We start from the raw sequence: 18,721 nt of genomic DNA, 5'->3' as shown, positions 1-18,721 counted from the left end.
TTTGTCCAGATCTGCTCTGGCTTATACTGAGTGCAGTTAATTTGGAATTTGTCCTTTCACTTCTACAGAGTCCAAAATGTAGCTGAAAACATTAATCCATAGGATGCTGGATTTCTGTTGTGTCCTTGAAATGTATGCTTCAGGTTTTCTTATTAAACAAATACCCTAACTTTCATTTACTAATAGCTCTAAATATTTTTTTACTAAATGACAGCTAAAACTATTATAAATCTATTAATATGCTTAATTACTATTGTACGTTGACAGAATAAAATAAAGAAATGTTAAGACAACTACATTAATCAGTGTTAAATGGTTACCTCAAGAACAGAGTAAAGACAGATTATTGACTGTAAAGTGCCTTTAGCTTTTAACATGCCTTGTTAAAATGCATTGAAATACATTTTCTTGCATTGAAAGAGAGGAGGAAAGAAATGCAATGGGCGGGGGGCGGGCAGTGTTCTTAGAAGGCAATCCTGCCACTTTCTTATCTTAACCCCTCCCCCCTAACCATTCTGCAAGCACAGAGTACAGAATCTACTAATGCAATATTTCAGCTGCAGGGGATGAGGGGTGTAGTTGGGAAAAGTGGTGCACCAGGTTAGTGGTGAAGCTGGGACTAGTACATTCAGGACCATGCAAATCCACCAGCAATTAGCTGCTTAGATACTATGGTGACTGATGGGTGCCATAAATACCTTAGGATAGATACAATTCCCCTGCTTAGGGATAAGTGCTGTTACAGGAGTGCTCTCTCTGTGTGAGGCCACTGAAGCTACTAACTGGAAAGGAAAGAATGTTTTCCTTCTCTGCATACCCCAGGGAGTGTCCCATGCACAGGAACAAGGATTTGATCCTAGGTCTGAGCAGCCCCTAACTTAGAAGGAATGCAAAAAAATACCAGGAATATAGTGGAACAGGATGTTCTCAATCTGATTTGATGATTCCTTGAGTTGGGTTTGAGTCTGGACCCATTTGCTGAGAGGATTGGGGTCTCTGGGTGGATGCTGCTAACAGCTCAGCTAAGGAGTCCATGCATTGCGTCTGTGATCCAGAACTTGTTCACTTTGTAGCTGTAAAACAAAGCTTTGATATCTTTTCAAATTTTGTATCTTTTTGGTAATATGCACTAGGTCTCAGCAAGGAGAATATAAAGGTACAAATTTAATATTATGTTTTCTCCATTGGCTTTCCCTGCCTATAAACTAGGGTTACCATATTTCAACAATCAAAAAAGAGGACGGGAGGAGCCCCGCCCTAGCCCTGCCCCCGTCCTGCCCTAGCCACGCCCCTGCCCCTTCCACTCCCTCCCACTTCCCGCCCCCCTCAGAATTCCCAACCCTCCCCCAGCTCCTTGTCCCCTGACTGCCCCCTCCTGGGACCCCTGCCCCTAACTGCCCCCCAGGACTCCACCCTCTACCTAAGCCTCCCTGTTCCTTGTCCCCTGACTGCCCCCTCCTGAGACCCTACCCCCTACCTGTACCCTGACAGCCCAAAACCTTATCCACACCTCCAGACAGCCCCCCCCCAGAACTCCTGACCCATCCAACCCTCCCCCTGCTCCCTGTCTCTTGACTGCTCCCTCCAGAACCCCCCTGCCCCTTCTCCGACCCCCTGGCCCCCTTACCGTGCTGCTCAGAACAGCGTGTCAGGCTCCACGCGGAGCCCGACATGCTGCCGCGCTCCCCAGCGGAGCGCACAGCCCGGTCCCCGCCCCCACAGAGCGGCGCGCTGGGCAGCAGGGGGTGGGACTGGGGGAGGAGCTCCAGACTGCCGGAGGCCCATTGCGAATGTCCAGCGATCTGCGAATGCAGGGAGGGGGAGGAGGGGAGTGATCTCAAAGAGCAGGGGAGAGGAGGAGGAAGCGGAGGAGGGGCTCTGGCTGCCGGAGCCCCGTGCGAGTGGAACGATCCGGCCGGCAGCCCTGTCAGCCGCGCACGCTCTGCATGGGGAGGAATCCGGACATTTACAAATTCCCCCCGGATGCTATTTTTAACTCAGAAAAGCCGGACATGTCCGGGAGAATCCGGACAAATGGTAACCCTATATAAACAGAACAATGGTTCATTTTTTAGGGTGTGCTTCTATCCCTTGTTCAAATGACTTCTGTTGTTCCCACAAACTCTACCCTGGCCCTATTTCAAGCTGATTTATCCCTTCGCACTTGCCCACATTTCCTTATTTATAGCTTCGTTTTTTGAGCAGCAAGTGCCACTCCATAAGCAAACTGACTTCAATGGAGAGGAAGTTTTGTACCCACTGATATATTACAAACTAGTAGTTGCTTATTAACTAATGAACTTAATTCATCAGAATTTACATTTGAGTTTGTAATGCAAACAGATATTTTTAAATAAAGTTAAAGTAGGAAAGGGAAAAAGTTCTGAAATATTAGAAACTGAAATGGAGAACATTGCAAAAGGGAACAGTTTAGAAAGGAGACAGCAAGTGGCCTGTAAGGCATAGCAAAGGCCTCTACAAGGATGAGATTTGTTTATTTTGTGGTTGAATCTGGTTTTGAATTGGTCATTCCATAACACCAAAAGCTGAGAAGGACTATATGTGATACTGCATGTGAATACTTCTGCTAATCTGAGTGGGATATACTCACACATGTAAAGACTGCTAAATTAGATCCCATCAAATTAGTAGCACCAAAGAGACGTGGGAGCCTAAGCACCTTTTGAAAAATGGCCTAGACATTTAGGAGCCTAAGTCTCACTGAAAATCTTAGGCCCATAATCATATAGGTCCAGATTTTTAAAGATATTTAGTCATTGCTGCACTCAACAATGCAATGCTTAACTGATTTAGCAACCTACATTTCCTTTTGAAAATGGTACTCTTTATCTATAAACAAATGAATGGATTATGCCATATGTACCATATATAGTCTCTTAAGCCGTGTGATAGATATTGTATAATAAGGATAATATTTTAAAATTCAGCTGATATATTTTTCATAAATTTTTCCTTAATGAAACAAAATTAGGAAAAGTGTGAGTTCGACCCATCTTGCTCTCTTTCTTATTTTAACTTTATTTTACATTTTATTTTTCATGTCATCTCTTCCCTAATTCTTCCTCATCCTAATTTTATTATCCAAGCTCAAAAGCATGTGAGGTGCCTTGGAACATTGAGTAAGACAGGTGCCTGCCCCAGAAGGCTTACAGCCTGAATAAAGAGAAGGCAGAGAGAAAACAAAAAAGCAAACAGACAACCAGATAGCCTGGGGATGGCCAGGGACAAACACCTCTGTCCTCAGAAGACACATTGCACTGTTTATGGACAGGGTAGAGAGCAAAACTATTTCTGAAGATTCCTGGGTTGGCTTCAGTCCTAAACCAGCCACTTTGAGCATTCTTGCTACCTGAATATTTCCTTTTTATTCTTCTTGCTCTTTTGGCTGCTGTCAGTTGAAATAAGAAATTATGGGCTGAGTTTCACCGCATGAGCTGGTGACTAATAGGAAATGTATTGTAATGAACCTGCTGGATCTATACTGGACACTGTATAAATCCCCAACATCCAGCCAGCTGAGGGTTCCTGTCAACTGCTCTTGGGGCAGTCTCTTTAGAGGTCTCAGCTTTCTCCTAACTGATCTCCCTCTATTTTCTCCAGTGAGACCATTAGACTTAGACTAAAATGAGTCAATCAGCCTTTAAACTCCAAGACTTGCATTACTTCTTTGTCTCCCTGTCAGTTTCTTAGAGGCAGTCTGGGGGGCTGTTGTTCCTTCACTATCCCAGGCTTTTTTGCCTTCCTATATCTTGCTGTTCAGTTTCACTTATAGCAGGGCTTGTTTTCCTTGTTGGTTCCAGCTGTGTATGCATGCTTCCATGGCAGTTCCAGCAGCTATGTTGGGGTGTCATCAGCCTGGCTGCCTATAAGCAGGGAAGATTCTCCTCTCCTTCTGTCTATGCTCAGTATGGGGGTTTCAAAGGAAAGAGAAGACCTGCAAGAAGACTGAGGGACGTGTTTCTAAATGGAGCTGGACGCTGTGTGGAAACAGGAGCAGCGGGCCAGAGGCAGCAATGTGGCAGTTGGCTGTGGAGAGAAGGCTGGGTAGCTTAGGACCTAGAGTTGAGAACCAGGCTGAAAAGCAGTTTGTTGCTGGCAAGGGGACCAGCAGTAGCTCTGATACATGGATCCCAGTAGTAGCCTGTAAACAGAGGATCTGTACAGGCAGGCCTGAATGAGACTACAAGTACTGGGGCAATGGGATCGAACTCTGGCTGGGGGATCTCCTGGCCAGTGTTTGATTCCCTTAGAGAGAAGGGGGAACCCACTAAGGGTATGTCTGTACTGCAATTAGACACCCGAGGCTGGCCTGTGAACAGATGACTCGGGCTCATGGGCAGGGCCGGCTCCAGCATTTCTGCCGCCCCAAGCAAAAAAAAAAAAAAAGCCGCGATCGGCGGCAGCAGTTCAGCGGCAGGTCCTTCGCTCCTACAGGGAGTGAGGGACCTGCCGCCCCCGAATTGCCGCAGGTGCCGCCCCTCTCCCTTGGCCACCCCAAGCACCTGCTTGTTAAGCTGGTGCCTGGAGCCGGCCCTGCTCATGGGGTTGGGCTGCCGGGCTGTTTATTTGCAGTATAGACATCCAGGTTCAGCCTAGAGTCCGGGCTCTAGGGCACTGTGAGGTGAGAGGGTCCCAGTGCTCAGGCTGCAGCCCAGCCCAAAAGTCTACACTGCAGTTAAATAGCCCCACATCCTGAGCCCCACAAGCCCAAATCAGTTGGCTTGGGTCAGCTGCAGGTTTTTTAATTGCAGTGTAGACATACCCTAAGGGCTAGAGCTAGAAGGACCTAGTGCATAGAGTGCCTAAGGCACTTGCCTTTGAGCATATGGATTCCCAGCATGCTACCAAATATCTAGGATGGTGTACCACAGCACTCACAGTGACTCCCTGCTGTGGGGTCCATTATAACTTAGCATGTTTATTCTGGTACCACGAAAGGTACAAGTAAAACCATATTTTAATCAGCCAAATCCTGCAAGCTGCTGAACACCCTCAGTTCTTACTGAAGTCAGTGAAAATGGGGATGCTTGTCACCTTGCAGAAGGAGCCAAGTCATTGCAGGATAAGGTCTTATGATTCCTGAGATCAATGCAAAGGATACTACTGTGAGAGAAAATATGCATCAAAAGACTTTAAAGTTTTGGGGACAGCTAGACATGGGCCTCATATTGGAGTCCTGCAACTATTTACCTACCTGCTATGAAATAGTGTATGGCAGGGATACCCCGCCTGTGACTTGAGGCCTGAATTGTGACTTTTGAGTGTGTGTGTTTTAAGAAGAAAATTTTTATTTGATTATGAATTGAAAATGTGTTTCTTGACCTATGCCTTGTGCAGTGTCTGAATCACCCCTGTTGCTATGACAAGGAGATGGGGACACTATGAGCAGCTCTGGTGTGATTCGAGAACACTCTGAGGACTTCAGTCTCTTCCCTGCGACAGTGGCACCTCCCCACTGGCATCCAGCTGCATTGACAGGGTGGAGAAAGTAGCTCTGGCTACTCCACTATTTGATTCCCCTCCTGAGAACCCTGTGAAGAACAGGATAGGAAGTCTGCCTGAGCCTAGGGAAATAGTTAAGGTGGTGATGACTTTATGTTGCTTGTGTATGTTCTTTTTATAATCTATGAAGTAATGTTTGGATACCTGCTATGAAAACAACGGTATGTGTTAAGTTGTTACTTTTACCACATTATCTTCTTTAATGTATGGTACTATGACCAATCATGTAATCTCTGTATGTTGGGGGGGGAGGGGGAAGAAGGCTTGGGGCCCAGTTGTGGGAGGTGCACAGCACACTCATACTATGTCATCTTCAATGGGTGCCAGCAGCGCTTAGCACCTTGCATGAGGTACTCAGCAGAACTTCAAAGGATCATGCCCGTGGAGAGGATTTCACAGGAGAAAGATTGTGAAAGGAAAGTAACAGATTTATGTTGCCTCTGAGGCACTGACTAATTTTAAAGCGAGAATAATGGACTGCAGTTGAGAGGACTAGTACCTAAGCAATTTTGGTCAGAATTTCTTTACACAAAAGATATATAGAACAAACTGTCAAAGTCAGAAACAGAAGTAAGCTGTTAACATCAGTTGAAGAGCAAGTGAATGATAGTTATTTTTTTAAATGGAAAGCAACACTAACTCAATTTGAGGGGTTAAGATAATGAAATAAAGATTGATTTGTAATTCCTGAAATTCTAGGGAATGGACAATGATGAATCACCTCCTTCTCTTTGCTTCCTATTAAGTGATATTTATTTTCATGAGTGCAGAGGGAGGAAATGTGCAATTGTGGTATTTGCATAATGTTTGGGGTGGTACTTTTTTTTCTTTGCTGTAGAAACTGAGGTACTTCTCATAGTGTTAAAATGCAGACATCTAGTAGGTGTTGCATGGTAACAGATACTGCCCTCCTGTCTCCTCCCAGGCTAGCCTCCTCACTGAGGTTTGCCCAGGGCTTTTATAGCCCTCTCCTGCCCCAGCCCAGCTGTCACTACTTAGCCCAGCATGTTTGTCTGAGCCAGCCCTCGTTAGGGCTTGCAGCTGGGCTCCCTGCTGAGTACCTGCATCTCTACACCTGGCCTACTGGCCAGAGAGTAGGCTGCAGCCAGCATTTTGGCAGGGCTTTAAAGGGGGTTTTACCCCTGCCCTGCCACACCATCCTATCTCTTTTTGAAGTCCCCTGCCTCATTCACCATACACCTTTTTGCTTCTGCAACAATAAGTCAATGGTCCTACAACAAGTAGCTTCCTTTACTTTACAATCCTGGTTCATCCCCAAGGCATGTCCCTCTTGTATGATGAATGAGGTAGGGGTCTTGTGGGAAAAATAGTATGTGATCATGTAATTGAAACTTATCATAATGCATATGCACAAGGAGGCCAAAATATGCACAAAATGCATATGCACAAAGAGGCCTCTGCAACCTTAACACTGGCATCTCCTAATAAAGTTTTTTTAACATAGATTTTTGGGTGTATGTAATTTTCTAAGTTTTCTTAAAAAAATACAAACTGAAATAACAGAAATTCTATCATCTTGACACCAACATGATTCATCAGCAGGTTTGGAACAATTATATCTGCTGCATAAACATCTGCAGCTTGAGCTTATAGAATGAATAATAGCAATAGAATTGTCATCCTCTATGTGGGCCAGCAATAAAAGAGAATTAGACACGCTTTGCCAGTGGGTTTCACAGATATTTACTGAAAGCAGAAGAATGGTGAGACTCAGGAATCTTGGGTTCCATTCCAGGCTCTGGAGGGAAGTGTGTTCCAAGGGGCTCAGACTCTTCTCCCTATTTCCCTGCAGCTTGCCCCTTCCCCTCCAACCTGTCTTCCCCACCACTGGCTCCTTATTCCAATCCTGTTGTCCTTTCCATCCAGTTTCAGTCTCCTTGCGCATCCAATCCTAGTCTGACCCTTCAGACTTGCTATCCAACTCCTATTCTTCCCTGCTGATGCCCATTTCCCCCCTCCACAGACCTGGTTCCAATTTCCTTGCACAGCCAGTCTCCCAGTTCCCCTCCTTCCACCATAGCTCTTTGTCACCACTCTTTAACTAACTATTCCCAATTCCCCCTTTCTGTTCCTTGTCCGATCTCACTGCCCCCCTCCCACTCCCACATGGCTTCCCATCTCCCCCCTATCTCCCTCACTGGCTCCCAATCGTAACCTCCATGTCCAGCCAGTCCCAGCCTACATTCTCCTCCATCTCCCAGTCACAGTTTCGCTGTTCCCAAGCCTCACCAGATTGCTTGTCCCAATCTACTCCTTTTCTTCCTGGCATCTGGCTTTGTCCCCTCTGCATTCAAATCAAATGCTTTCCTTTTCTAAGCAGCCTTGGTGCCAGCAAGGGGGTCATTGTCAGCACAGGAGAGGCTCCCTGCTCTCAGTTACAGTGTCTAGCCCCTCCCTGTCTTGGAGAAACCATTTCAGGAACAGTCCTTCTGAGCCCCTGCAGCCCTGGCATGGAGCACACACAGCCGCTCTGTGAGAATGGCACATGCACAGTCTGGTCAGCGCTAAGAGCTGTGAGATGATTGAGCATATTCAGTGAGGATGGAAGCTTCAGAGATTTTAGCTGTTGAACTCCAGCATATTTTAACTGATCCTCTGCAAACTGCAGTTCTTCAAAGACTTATTACTTTGGCCAAATTTGGGTTTATTGGCATGTGGATACCAAAGGGAACATGCTTCACACCCTTGCCAAATTTCAGGCCCCTACTCCAAGCATGGGGGTACTAAAGCATTTCTAAAAAAGACCCGTTTTATTTAAGATGGGCAAAATAACATATTTTTCCCTTGCCTTGTTCTCAGAAACAGCCAAACTTTTCCAAAATAAATTCAGCCTCAGGAAGACATCTGGTTCTGGAAAATTTCAGCCCAAATGGTTAAAATTTGGCAAAGTTTTTTTAAGCCACAGAAAATAGAGTCTAATAATGGGAAGTGTCTGGCAACCTTAACAATAGTCAGTACTACCAGTCCTGCCTACGATGATAATTGTTATATTTGGACTGACAAGTGAGGGGAATAAACACATGGGCTCATTTAAACAGAGCTATTTGCTGGTGACTTTCCAGTTCTGGCAACAAACAGAGGTAGTGCTCTGCTCTGAGGACAGAGTGCCCAATCATTTAAAGGGTCAGAATATCACATTCTTCCACCTACTTTAAAATAGTTCCCAAATAGATACACATTATTATTTACATGGTGAACATAAAACATTGTATAACCTAATAAGGCCTGGTCTACACTGGGGGGGGGGAATGGCGGGGGGAAATCGATCTAAGTTACGCAACTTCAGCTATGTCAATAATGTAGCTGAAGTCAACGTACTTAGATCTACTTAGATCTACTCACCCCGGTGGCTTCACTGCGGTGAGTCGACTGCTGCCGCTCCCCCGTCGACTCTGCCTGCGCCTCTTGCGGCGGTGGAGTACAGGAGTCGACAGGAGAGCACTCGGGGGTCGATTTATCGACCCCCCGCTGGATCAATTGCTACCTGCCGATCCGACGGGTAGTATAGACATACCCTATAAATTGCAGTTGGATTACCACAGACTGTCAAATTGGAAGGGATTATTCCTTCCCAGAATAGGGTTTATAAATGATAATTTATAAATTCAGACACACCACTGGTTTTCACACTCTCTTTAGGTAACATGTTGATGGTGTGATATTGTCCTGTACAACAGGAACAGTTGATGGTAAGGAATCAGTTGCATCTGATACCAAAAGTTTCTTCCAATAAGTCTTCAAAATTAAGAATTGTAACAGGAGGAGGTTTGATCAGAGGGACAAAAAATCCTGCTGGAACATCCCTGGACTTTGGAGGCTGCCACTGGTCCATATGTCATTTCCATGGATAGTTTTCCCAAAAATGGCACAGGTGCTGTGCATTTTACAAGTTCTTCAGGTACCAATTTCATTCCACAACAGTGGTTGCAAGTCCATACTAAGTTTCCTACTTGAAAAGAACAAGGATGAGTTTTATATTGTTGATCAATTTGCATAGCTTGAGATTTATATAGTTTGGGATTGGCTATATATGAGGCAACATCAGGACATAGCAGGTCCAACTGGTATGCAAAGATTGCATCAAGAAAAGAATTGCAGGTGATTCCTGTAGTAGCCGCACATGTCCTTTAGACAAGCAAGAAATTGTCCAATTTCTGCTGACAACTCAGAATAAACTTAGCTCTTCAGGCATGCTGCATTGTCTGTACACAGCATTCCACTAGCAAATTTATAAAAAAGATGGTTTGAAACAGAACGTATGTGTTGAATTCCATTTTAATCTAGAAACTTCTGAAACTCTTCTGAACAGAATTGAGGTCAATTGTCACTCACCAACTATAACAGTAAACCAAATTGCTAAACAAGGTCCCAAGATGTCCTGTGATCTTGGTAGCTGTAGTAGGTGTCATTCTGAAAACTTCTGGCCATTTTGAAAGGGGAATTGACTATGATCAAAAGCATAACCTTCTAATGGTCTGGCAAAGTCCACATGAATATGTGTCCAAGGAATCTAAGGCCACAACCCACAGTGTAGACAAGTTGGTCCAGGATTATGTTCAATTTGCTGAACACATAGTATCAATAAAGCAAGACTGCTTAGAGATGATATGTTAATGCTATCAAATCCTGCAGTGCCTTTACCAAATATTATACATAAGCTTAATGAATATGGAAACGTTGAAGGTTTTCCAGTAATCTACGCAGCGGGCCAGACGCTCAATTGGTGTAAGTCTGTTCAATCCAATTTTGATTTTCCAGGTTACACCAAGTGAGGATCTGACCCAAAATGTGTATTTATGGTGTCAGGTTTTCCAGACGATGTGTAAAACATGCTTTGAACATGCACAAAGTCACTTAAAATCAAAGGTGGCTCTGTAACATGGGCCCTTTATCTATTAGCACCTCCTTGCAGCAGGATGCAGAGTTACACCAATCTGACTCCATCCCCCCCACGCCACCGAACTCACTTCTGTGTTTCTCAAGTTCTTGTTATGACCCAGCCCTTGAAGGGCTCGGTTCTTAATAATCGTTGTCCTCTTCAGGGTAACAGGGAGTCAGAAGCCCTGTGGCTCTAGTGGGGGCTAGACAGCCTTAGGTCTCCTGGGTTTAGAGCCTTAGTCTCCAAAGACCTTGCATAGAATAGGTAAGAGAAACCAGGCCCACCTACTCCAGTGGGTTCCAATTCAGGGCCCTCATTTGGAACAAGCAGAACCAATCCTTCTCAGTCCCTTGCTACTTCCTGATGTACTTCCTACCTCTCCTCCTCTGTAGGCTTCCTCAACCTCTTGCTCTTTGGAATGGTGGCTTCTCTAGCACCTTCTCTTCAATTTGCTGGAGATATCCTCTCTCTGCAATCCCTTTCCTCCCCTCTCTGATAGTTTTCTTTCTCCTCAGGGGGTAGGTAGGGAGGTGTCCTTAGCCTTTTATCTTACCCATGTGCTGGTAGGCTGGGTGCCTGACCTGTTCAGAGGGCTAGCTACCCTCTGGCATCTACTAATAAACATCTGATTTGGAGGTGAAACTTTCTGTAAAAATACTGGCTTTGGGGATGAGGCTTTATTCAACGTCTTTGATATTTGTGTGGCACTCCAGCTGCTATCAGTGGAAGTTTTTTGTGCAAGTCTCTTTGAAACTGTTTTTACAGCCTCAGAAATCAGGGTTCATAAATACAAGCACTGAAAGATACCATTGCTACCTGCTGCTGTTACAACAAGTGACATAAATGACAAATAAGTCTCATTCAGTTGTTAAACAGAAATATAATGGGCATGATCATGTGTTGCCAAATTGGGTTTTATGAAGTGTGACTCAAGTGAAGGTCACAGTTGTTATTAAGTTTTTTTTTTTTTTTTTTTTTGGTTTTAAGGTCTTTCTTTGATATTGTAAGAATATAGATTGCTTTGACTTGATGACCTCCGCAGACAATCCCACCATAAATTATATAGCATCACTCTATACGTTACAATGACATAAAGAAGATATTCATGGTTGCAGTGTTTCAGCTGGAGTGTGAAACAGCATTCGACTGTCTGTCCAGGAGATGAATGTGGAAAATTCAGTTTTACAGTTTCTGCCACAAGACTCTGCTGTGTTCAATAGTTTCAATATATTATTAGACAATCTTTTTTTTAAAAAAAAGGTAAGAGAAGCTTTGTACAATAGTGTAAACTGGGAATCAGTTCTGATTAGGGTAGATAGGAGATGGGTATCTTTGACACTATTTTTAATGATTAATCATGCAGATGTGTTGGAAGAGCTTTGTCGCTGCCCTAAACGCCAGAGGCGTAAAGGGAACATTATGATGATGATGATGTCAATGTGTCTAGATAACTGGCTCCATCTCCTTTAATTTTTAAATTCTGTTTTATAAAAATGCATGATGTTGGTTAGTTTGTTTATCTTGGGGACATGTTCCATTTTAATTTATCTAAAACATATTTTAAAAGGACTGTTAATGGTTATCTAATCTAAAATAAGTATGTTCTATTTAAATCTGTGCTGTTTTCTCCTGCCTTTTTATGTTGTGTGACAGAAGTGTGCCTGTCAATTGAGATAGGCAGTGTTGTTGTAGCCGTGTTGGTCTCAGGTCTGTCAGATGAGATGTAAGACAGCATGATACGATGCAACCTGATGTAACATGAATGAATGCTGACGTTTTAGCGTTGTACCCTGCCCTTGTTGATGCCTCATACACAGTATCTCAGAAGCATGTTCATTTTGTTTCTGTTAACGCATGCCAATAGTTTCCCTCTCAAATTTTGTGCCTCTTTTTGGAAACAAGCCAGGTGTCTAATGAATCTGAATCTGCATACATAAACTCTGATCCTTCTCTCACTGAAGTCAACGGGAGCTTTGTCACTGACTTCAATGGGAGCAGGATCACACTCATGGATGCTACATTAGTCAACCACACTGCACTATTGTACCGGGGGGATAAAACCAAGGATCTTTGATGACAAAAACACAGGCTTCTGCTATTTCAATTTAAATGAGATCCCTTGGCTGTCAGGGCTTTTAATTTCAGTAGGCTATGTACTAGAAAGGGCAATAGTACACATGAATGTTGGTCATAGAATTACTGCAATCGGTTCTCCTATCAATCTTATATAGAAAGTAGAAAGAAGGGGAGAATGTTGCTTAGAGGAACATATTTCAGGTAAACTCTTCATATAATTTACTCAAAGAATGTCAATGCACCTGAAAATAACTTGCAACTCCTTGGGCAATTTTGCACTGTGGAACTGGCACTGACCCAGCAGATCATCCTACATCTCATTGACACTGGCAGGGTCAATATGAATAGCATCCATTTGCTCTGGTTGTTCTGCTGTCCATTTTCCATCAGTCAAAGCAGTTTCTGCAGATGAGTCATTGGTGGAGGCTGTTAAAACATTTAGTGTAAAATGAACTTGATAGAACGTTGTTTGCAATAACCCCACAAAAAGCAATCCTCATGTACCCATTTCAAATCTGCATTCAAATATATTTCTCGGATCAGCTCTTCCAAAAAAAAAGGAAGTACATGATTGTATTGTTTGTGCTGCTTTCAGATAACACACCAGACTCAATACACACGTCTTACCATAAAAAGGTGGCTTATGGGGGGAAGACTAAACAAATAAGAATGTGTTCCATGGGAACATGAAGCAAGTTTCTGAAAAACTTAAACATTTATACATAGACAAGCCTACATATATTCAGATTGCCTATTTAATCAGCTATTCACAAAAAGAAGTCTAGGTGATTTCCATGTCCCATGGTACTTCTACTAAAAATAAATCTATACTATAGGAAGACATCTCTGGAAAGCACATACGCCACAATATCAGGTAAAGCTTTGCATTTTTGAGAATAAAACCATGCAGGTAATAGCTAATATTTATTTTTATATCTGTCCTGTACGTTCATACATTTTACAATTTCATCTGACTTTCATACCATATTCTAATTCATCCTGTGTTCAGGTCGTTGTATCAACCTTTGCCCTTTTCTGTGTCCCCTATAAATAATGTGCATGGTTTGATTCCCCTTAATTAGCAGAGCAACTGTTCAAAAGGTACTGTCCTCATCAGCTTTAGCTCGAAGCAAACTGAAATGCTACTGCAGATGCTGCCGGATCCTCCAACATTTCTTATCATGGTTTACAAATCTAAATAATTGCTTCAGAGATGTACAATAAGGAGAAAATGATGAAGATTGTATACAGTACAGCATAAAGGAAAAGAGAATATATAACAATGAAAATAAAAGTAGCCTGTGCCTTGCGTAGCTATTTACTCCACTGCAAAGTGGGTGTGAAATCATGCCAAATTAAAAAGGTAATGTTTTCCACCCACTTTGTTATGGTGCAAATATTGGCCAAAGATGCAGAACAATGATGAATCAGGCTCATAGTTTTCTGTGCTGTTGCATTTGCTATTTGCACAACAAGATGGTAGTTACCTGCACGCTTCTGAGTAAGGATGTACATAAGTTCCAGTTGTTGGCATTATGACTCATCCATTGGAAAGTACATTACCCACCATTCCATTTGATTGGCCAATAAAAGTCCATACTTACTTTTAATACAGGGTAAACATGTCTAAGACACTACATTTTATGTATACTGAAGTTATAACATTTTCTGTGGTTAAAATTATTAATACCTTTAATTTCAATTCCTTTGAAGAGTGCTCTAGGCAGCTATACCTTCTACTGGTAAACCCCAGAGAATATGATTGAATAGCCCACTTCCACTGCAAAATAAAGCATCAACCTATACCATCAATCAGGTGTAGTTGTGGTGTATGTGTTTGACTTCAAAATTAAATGTTTCATATTACATACATATAAAAGCTATCTATATTTTGATTGTATTCATCTTTACCATCCTTCAAATGCTGTTCACTTTCTTAATCTGTAAACTCTTCATGGGACGGACTATTTCTCCTTATGTGTTTGCACATTACAGAACACAGTAACGATCAGATACTGATTAGGAACTGTTGTGAATGAATACGTAAATAATACAGCTGCTCTGAGGAATGTATCTGAATAATGCATATTTTGAAACTTCTGCTAAATATTATCAGACACTGCCCCCAATAATCAGGCCTAGGAGTTGGAAAATGGGTTACAGTTAGACGTAGGGTTGGGCCTCGGCCAATGGTGGTCCTGGAATTGAGATCTGGGGACAGGCCAAATCTGAGATCAGAGTCCACAGACAAAACCAGGCTCAGAATCATAGCTAGAAGTCAGGTGCAGGCGAGAGTTCAAAACTGGGTGATCAGAGTTCAAAGACAAGCTAAGTCGGTACCAAATTCAGAGTCCAGATACATGCCAAAAGTCAAATCTGGATAGTCAGAGTCTTGGGGGGGAATCAGGAGGCAGAGGCAAGGCTGGAATGGGTCACTGATGAGGCTGGAGTGAGGCTAGTGCAAGGCACGGACAGAGTTCAGGCAAGGCAGGGGTTGGATGGGAGTCGCTGGTATCTGGTGCACTATGAGACAGTGGGAGGGTTTTTGGCTGGATAGCACTGTTTATCAGACTGATCTGCAGCTCTGCTAGGGCTGTGGAAATATCTGAGCCTGGCATCATCTGACTGAGGCTCCCCTCAGTGATAGGCTGTTGCTGCATGCCTGGGGGCTGACTCATCGCAGCAGCTGAGCAAACAGCCCTAGTTTGGCTGTGATGCAGACTACTTCACAAATATGGAAAACCAAGAGGTAGCTCACTAGCAATAATATGCAGTTCCCACTATGTATTCACGTTGGAAATAGTAATCCTTACAACAGACCTATATGGTATGTAAATACGATTTCCCCCATTTTCCATGGAGAAACTGAGGTACTAAATTTATTACATAGGCCACAGAGGGCATCAATTTCTGGGCAAGCAGTTGAACTCAGGAGTTCCAAAACCAACTGTCTCCTTGAGAAGAAACTCAGCATTGAGGCCTCTATTGTGGCTGTCCTACTTGCAGATTGCTGAGAGTTATGGGATGATGGGTTTATGGCCATCTACATTATGAGCAAAGATTATGGTTTGGGGTTTGTTATTGCAAACATTTTTAAGTGCCCATCACTTTAATATACAAGCATAAATTACATAAATTAATTATATATCACAATTCCATCAAAAGTCATTCTTTCCTCCTTTCCTTCATTCAGATCCTCGTTGTGACCTCAGTCCAGCAAAAGCATTTAAACACATGCTTAACTGTAAAAACCTGAGTAGTCTCATTGACTTCACTGGATCATTGAGACTAGCTTCACTGGGACATTAAGTAGGTGAGTAATGGGTTATAGTTAAGCATGTGCTTAAGTGCTTTGCTAGGCCTACTTGGGATAAGCTGATATTACCGGGGAGCTTCAAAAACTCCATTAGGTGAGGGTCTGCATGAAGAATCCCTGTTGGTTAGTGAGGTACCAGCTCAGTTTTTGATTTAATTAGAACATCCCAGCAACTGCTTGTTATTTTTCTTGTAATTCCATCATGTTCACTGCTATTTTACCTGTGTTGTTTGCTGGTGAAACTGTGCTGACAGTCAGAAGGCCCATGGTTATCTAGGGAGCTAAAGCCCTTAAATTGACCATTGAAGGTCATCTCCCCCACCAAGAAGAGACAAGGATTTGCTTGAACTCTTGTCAGTAGTGCCTGCAAACAGAATTGCCAGGCCCCCACATTCCTAATGATAGACACCACAGTTTAAAAATTGGAAGAGGTTCCTATATGCATAGCAAACTGCATAGGAACTGATGATGCATATAAATACCTGATTTATTGTAGTTACTTGGATAAAATATCAGCTTTTGATGCAAATGTCAAAAGTCTCTATTCCATATTTCATTGTAGCAATAAAGATAAGATTTTAAACGTCAAAAATATGAATTTTCCATCTATCTTTTATTCCATTCCAAAAAATAAAATACCGTTACATACAGTCCTTAAGAATGAATTCCCCCCACAAGGCGATCAGCAGAGTATTTTGGAATCTAGTTGGGAAGATGCTATTGTCCACTTTCTCAGACAGTGTATAAACCCTGAATTAGTAGCTAATAAGAGAGGAAAGAGGGTCACGTTTACCAGGGAAGTAAAGGGATCACTATAATGCTAGAGTAGAAAAGCCATAGAACATTTCCTGCATTGATTCCTGGGTCAACCCCAGGAATCCCAATGAAGTTCCAATGCTTAGATGCCTCTAGGTACAAAAAATGGTATAAAAATGAGTAGGTAACAGGGGAGACAAGAGAATGAGAGAGGAATAGAAGGCAAGAATTAATTATGATTGTACAAATAGATTTTTCATGTTTTAAGTCTGATCTTTTGGTCAGATAATACGCTGTTTCAATAGTACTTTAAAACCAAGCTACATGATCTACAATATACTGTAGTTCTCAACCTCATAATTCAGACAGACAGTGATGATAATAAGCAACTTTCTCTAAGATACTGATATGCAAGCAGGGCTATCACTGAAGTGGTCTCCCCCACCACTCTGGGAAGTGGCAGGAAGAAGACCATGAAAGTCAGAGTAACCTTTCGGACTGTAATTAGACTTTGGTACAGAAATGCTATCATGGACATTGCAGGAGCCCTCACAAATGATTCTCCTCTCACATATGTTTGGCAACAGTGCAGTTACTTTTAAATTACAGTTGTGTAAGTAGGAAGCAAATGAGGTGCAAATGGTGAAATCATTTCATTAAAGGGCATCACTTCCATTTGCCTTAGCTATGTTGCTGTTACTTTCTCCTGTTCCACCTATTGGTTGCTAAGGAATCATAACACTATGAATTATATTTACCTAAAGCATTAACTTTGTTTTACTTTATTTAAAAAACCCACAAAGATTACTATCCATATCAACAGTCTCCCTTCAGTCAGATGGATAAACAACAGGTATAGCACCCCTTAAAACTAACTTGGTATCTGTCATTAACTAAGGATTTGGCATTATAGGTGCCCATTCCTTCTACGAAGGGACTTTATGTTGGCCTTTTCCTCTTACATATACAACAGATGATAGGCAGGTTTGCAGTTTATGTACCTCTCTTTTTAATATGCCCACCCTCTTTCTTCCTGGTGAATCTCAAGCAGGATCTGAATTGATGCAAAAGCATTATAATAGAGAGAGTTCAAAGAACTCTGCTTTGCTAGGTTGTTGTCATTACTTTGAAGGGAGGAAGGATAATGCAGTTTCACATAGACCAGATATTTTGAACTAGGCATGGGGCTGCTGTGTCAGAAGCAAGGATTGACGAGCCGTAGCCTTGAGAGAGAGATTATGGTGGTTTTATTTTTGCCCCTGCTAGCCAGTGGCACTGAATTGATGGTGTTAGAGGAAGGATTTTAAAAAGTATTATAGAAACCTCTGTTTTTAAAAAATGTGTTCCTTCAGGGAAACACATTTTGCTACATTTTATTTCCACATTAACTTGTGTGAATACTGATTTATTGTTCTTTTGGACCTCCGTGTGTAAAAAAAGGGAGCATGAAATATCTTTTTTTCAATTGTAGTGGCAACCCAATCCAGCTGATGTATATATGTGTTTCAGCACTGAGAACTTCATTAAAAAAATAGAGTAAAAATCCCACACGCTAGCAATTAAGTTTTTTGCCTTGGTACACAGCAGAACTAGCAGGACTGGTTTCAGAGTTACTTGCAGCATAGTAATATTAATCTCTAACCTTCTGAAAGGTTGTTTTTTGAATTGGGTCCTAGGTACAGGCTCATATATACATAATAACCTTGAAAAAGGCAGCAATCTGACTCTCAAATCACTAATCTGAGACTCTGAATTCAGTAGCTTTTGTGATTAACCAACATAATCAAGGAAATCATGTCCTGAAGCTAAAAATTAGATTTCTGGATTTAAAATGTCTTTTAGACTGATTCCATCTTTAGTAGCCTTGTTGGCAACTGGATTAGTGTTCAAACTGATCATTATATTCTCTGTAGGCACTTACCAGTCATTAGTCTATTGTTTTTATTTAAAATAGTGGTGGATCTGGACAAAAATTACAGAATCTGAACATACCTGAACTTTGAGGGAGTTTGGATCTGGAGTTTTGAATCCAAACTTCACAGCTCAGGCTATTTTCTATTTTTGATATTTACTACTTACTGTCTCCATGCTACAGAATATCTAAGAATTAGATATTAAAAGCTTCCCCCCCCCTCACCTTTTGCCACTGT

Source organism: Emys orbicularis, chromosome 3, assembly GCF_028017835.1.
Source record: "Emys orbicularis isolate rEmyOrb1 chromosome 3, rEmyOrb1.hap1, whole genome shotgun sequence".
NCBI lineage: Eukaryota > Metazoa > Chordata > Testudines > Emydidae > Emys > Emys orbicularis.
This window is presented reverse-complemented; position numbering follows the sequence as displayed.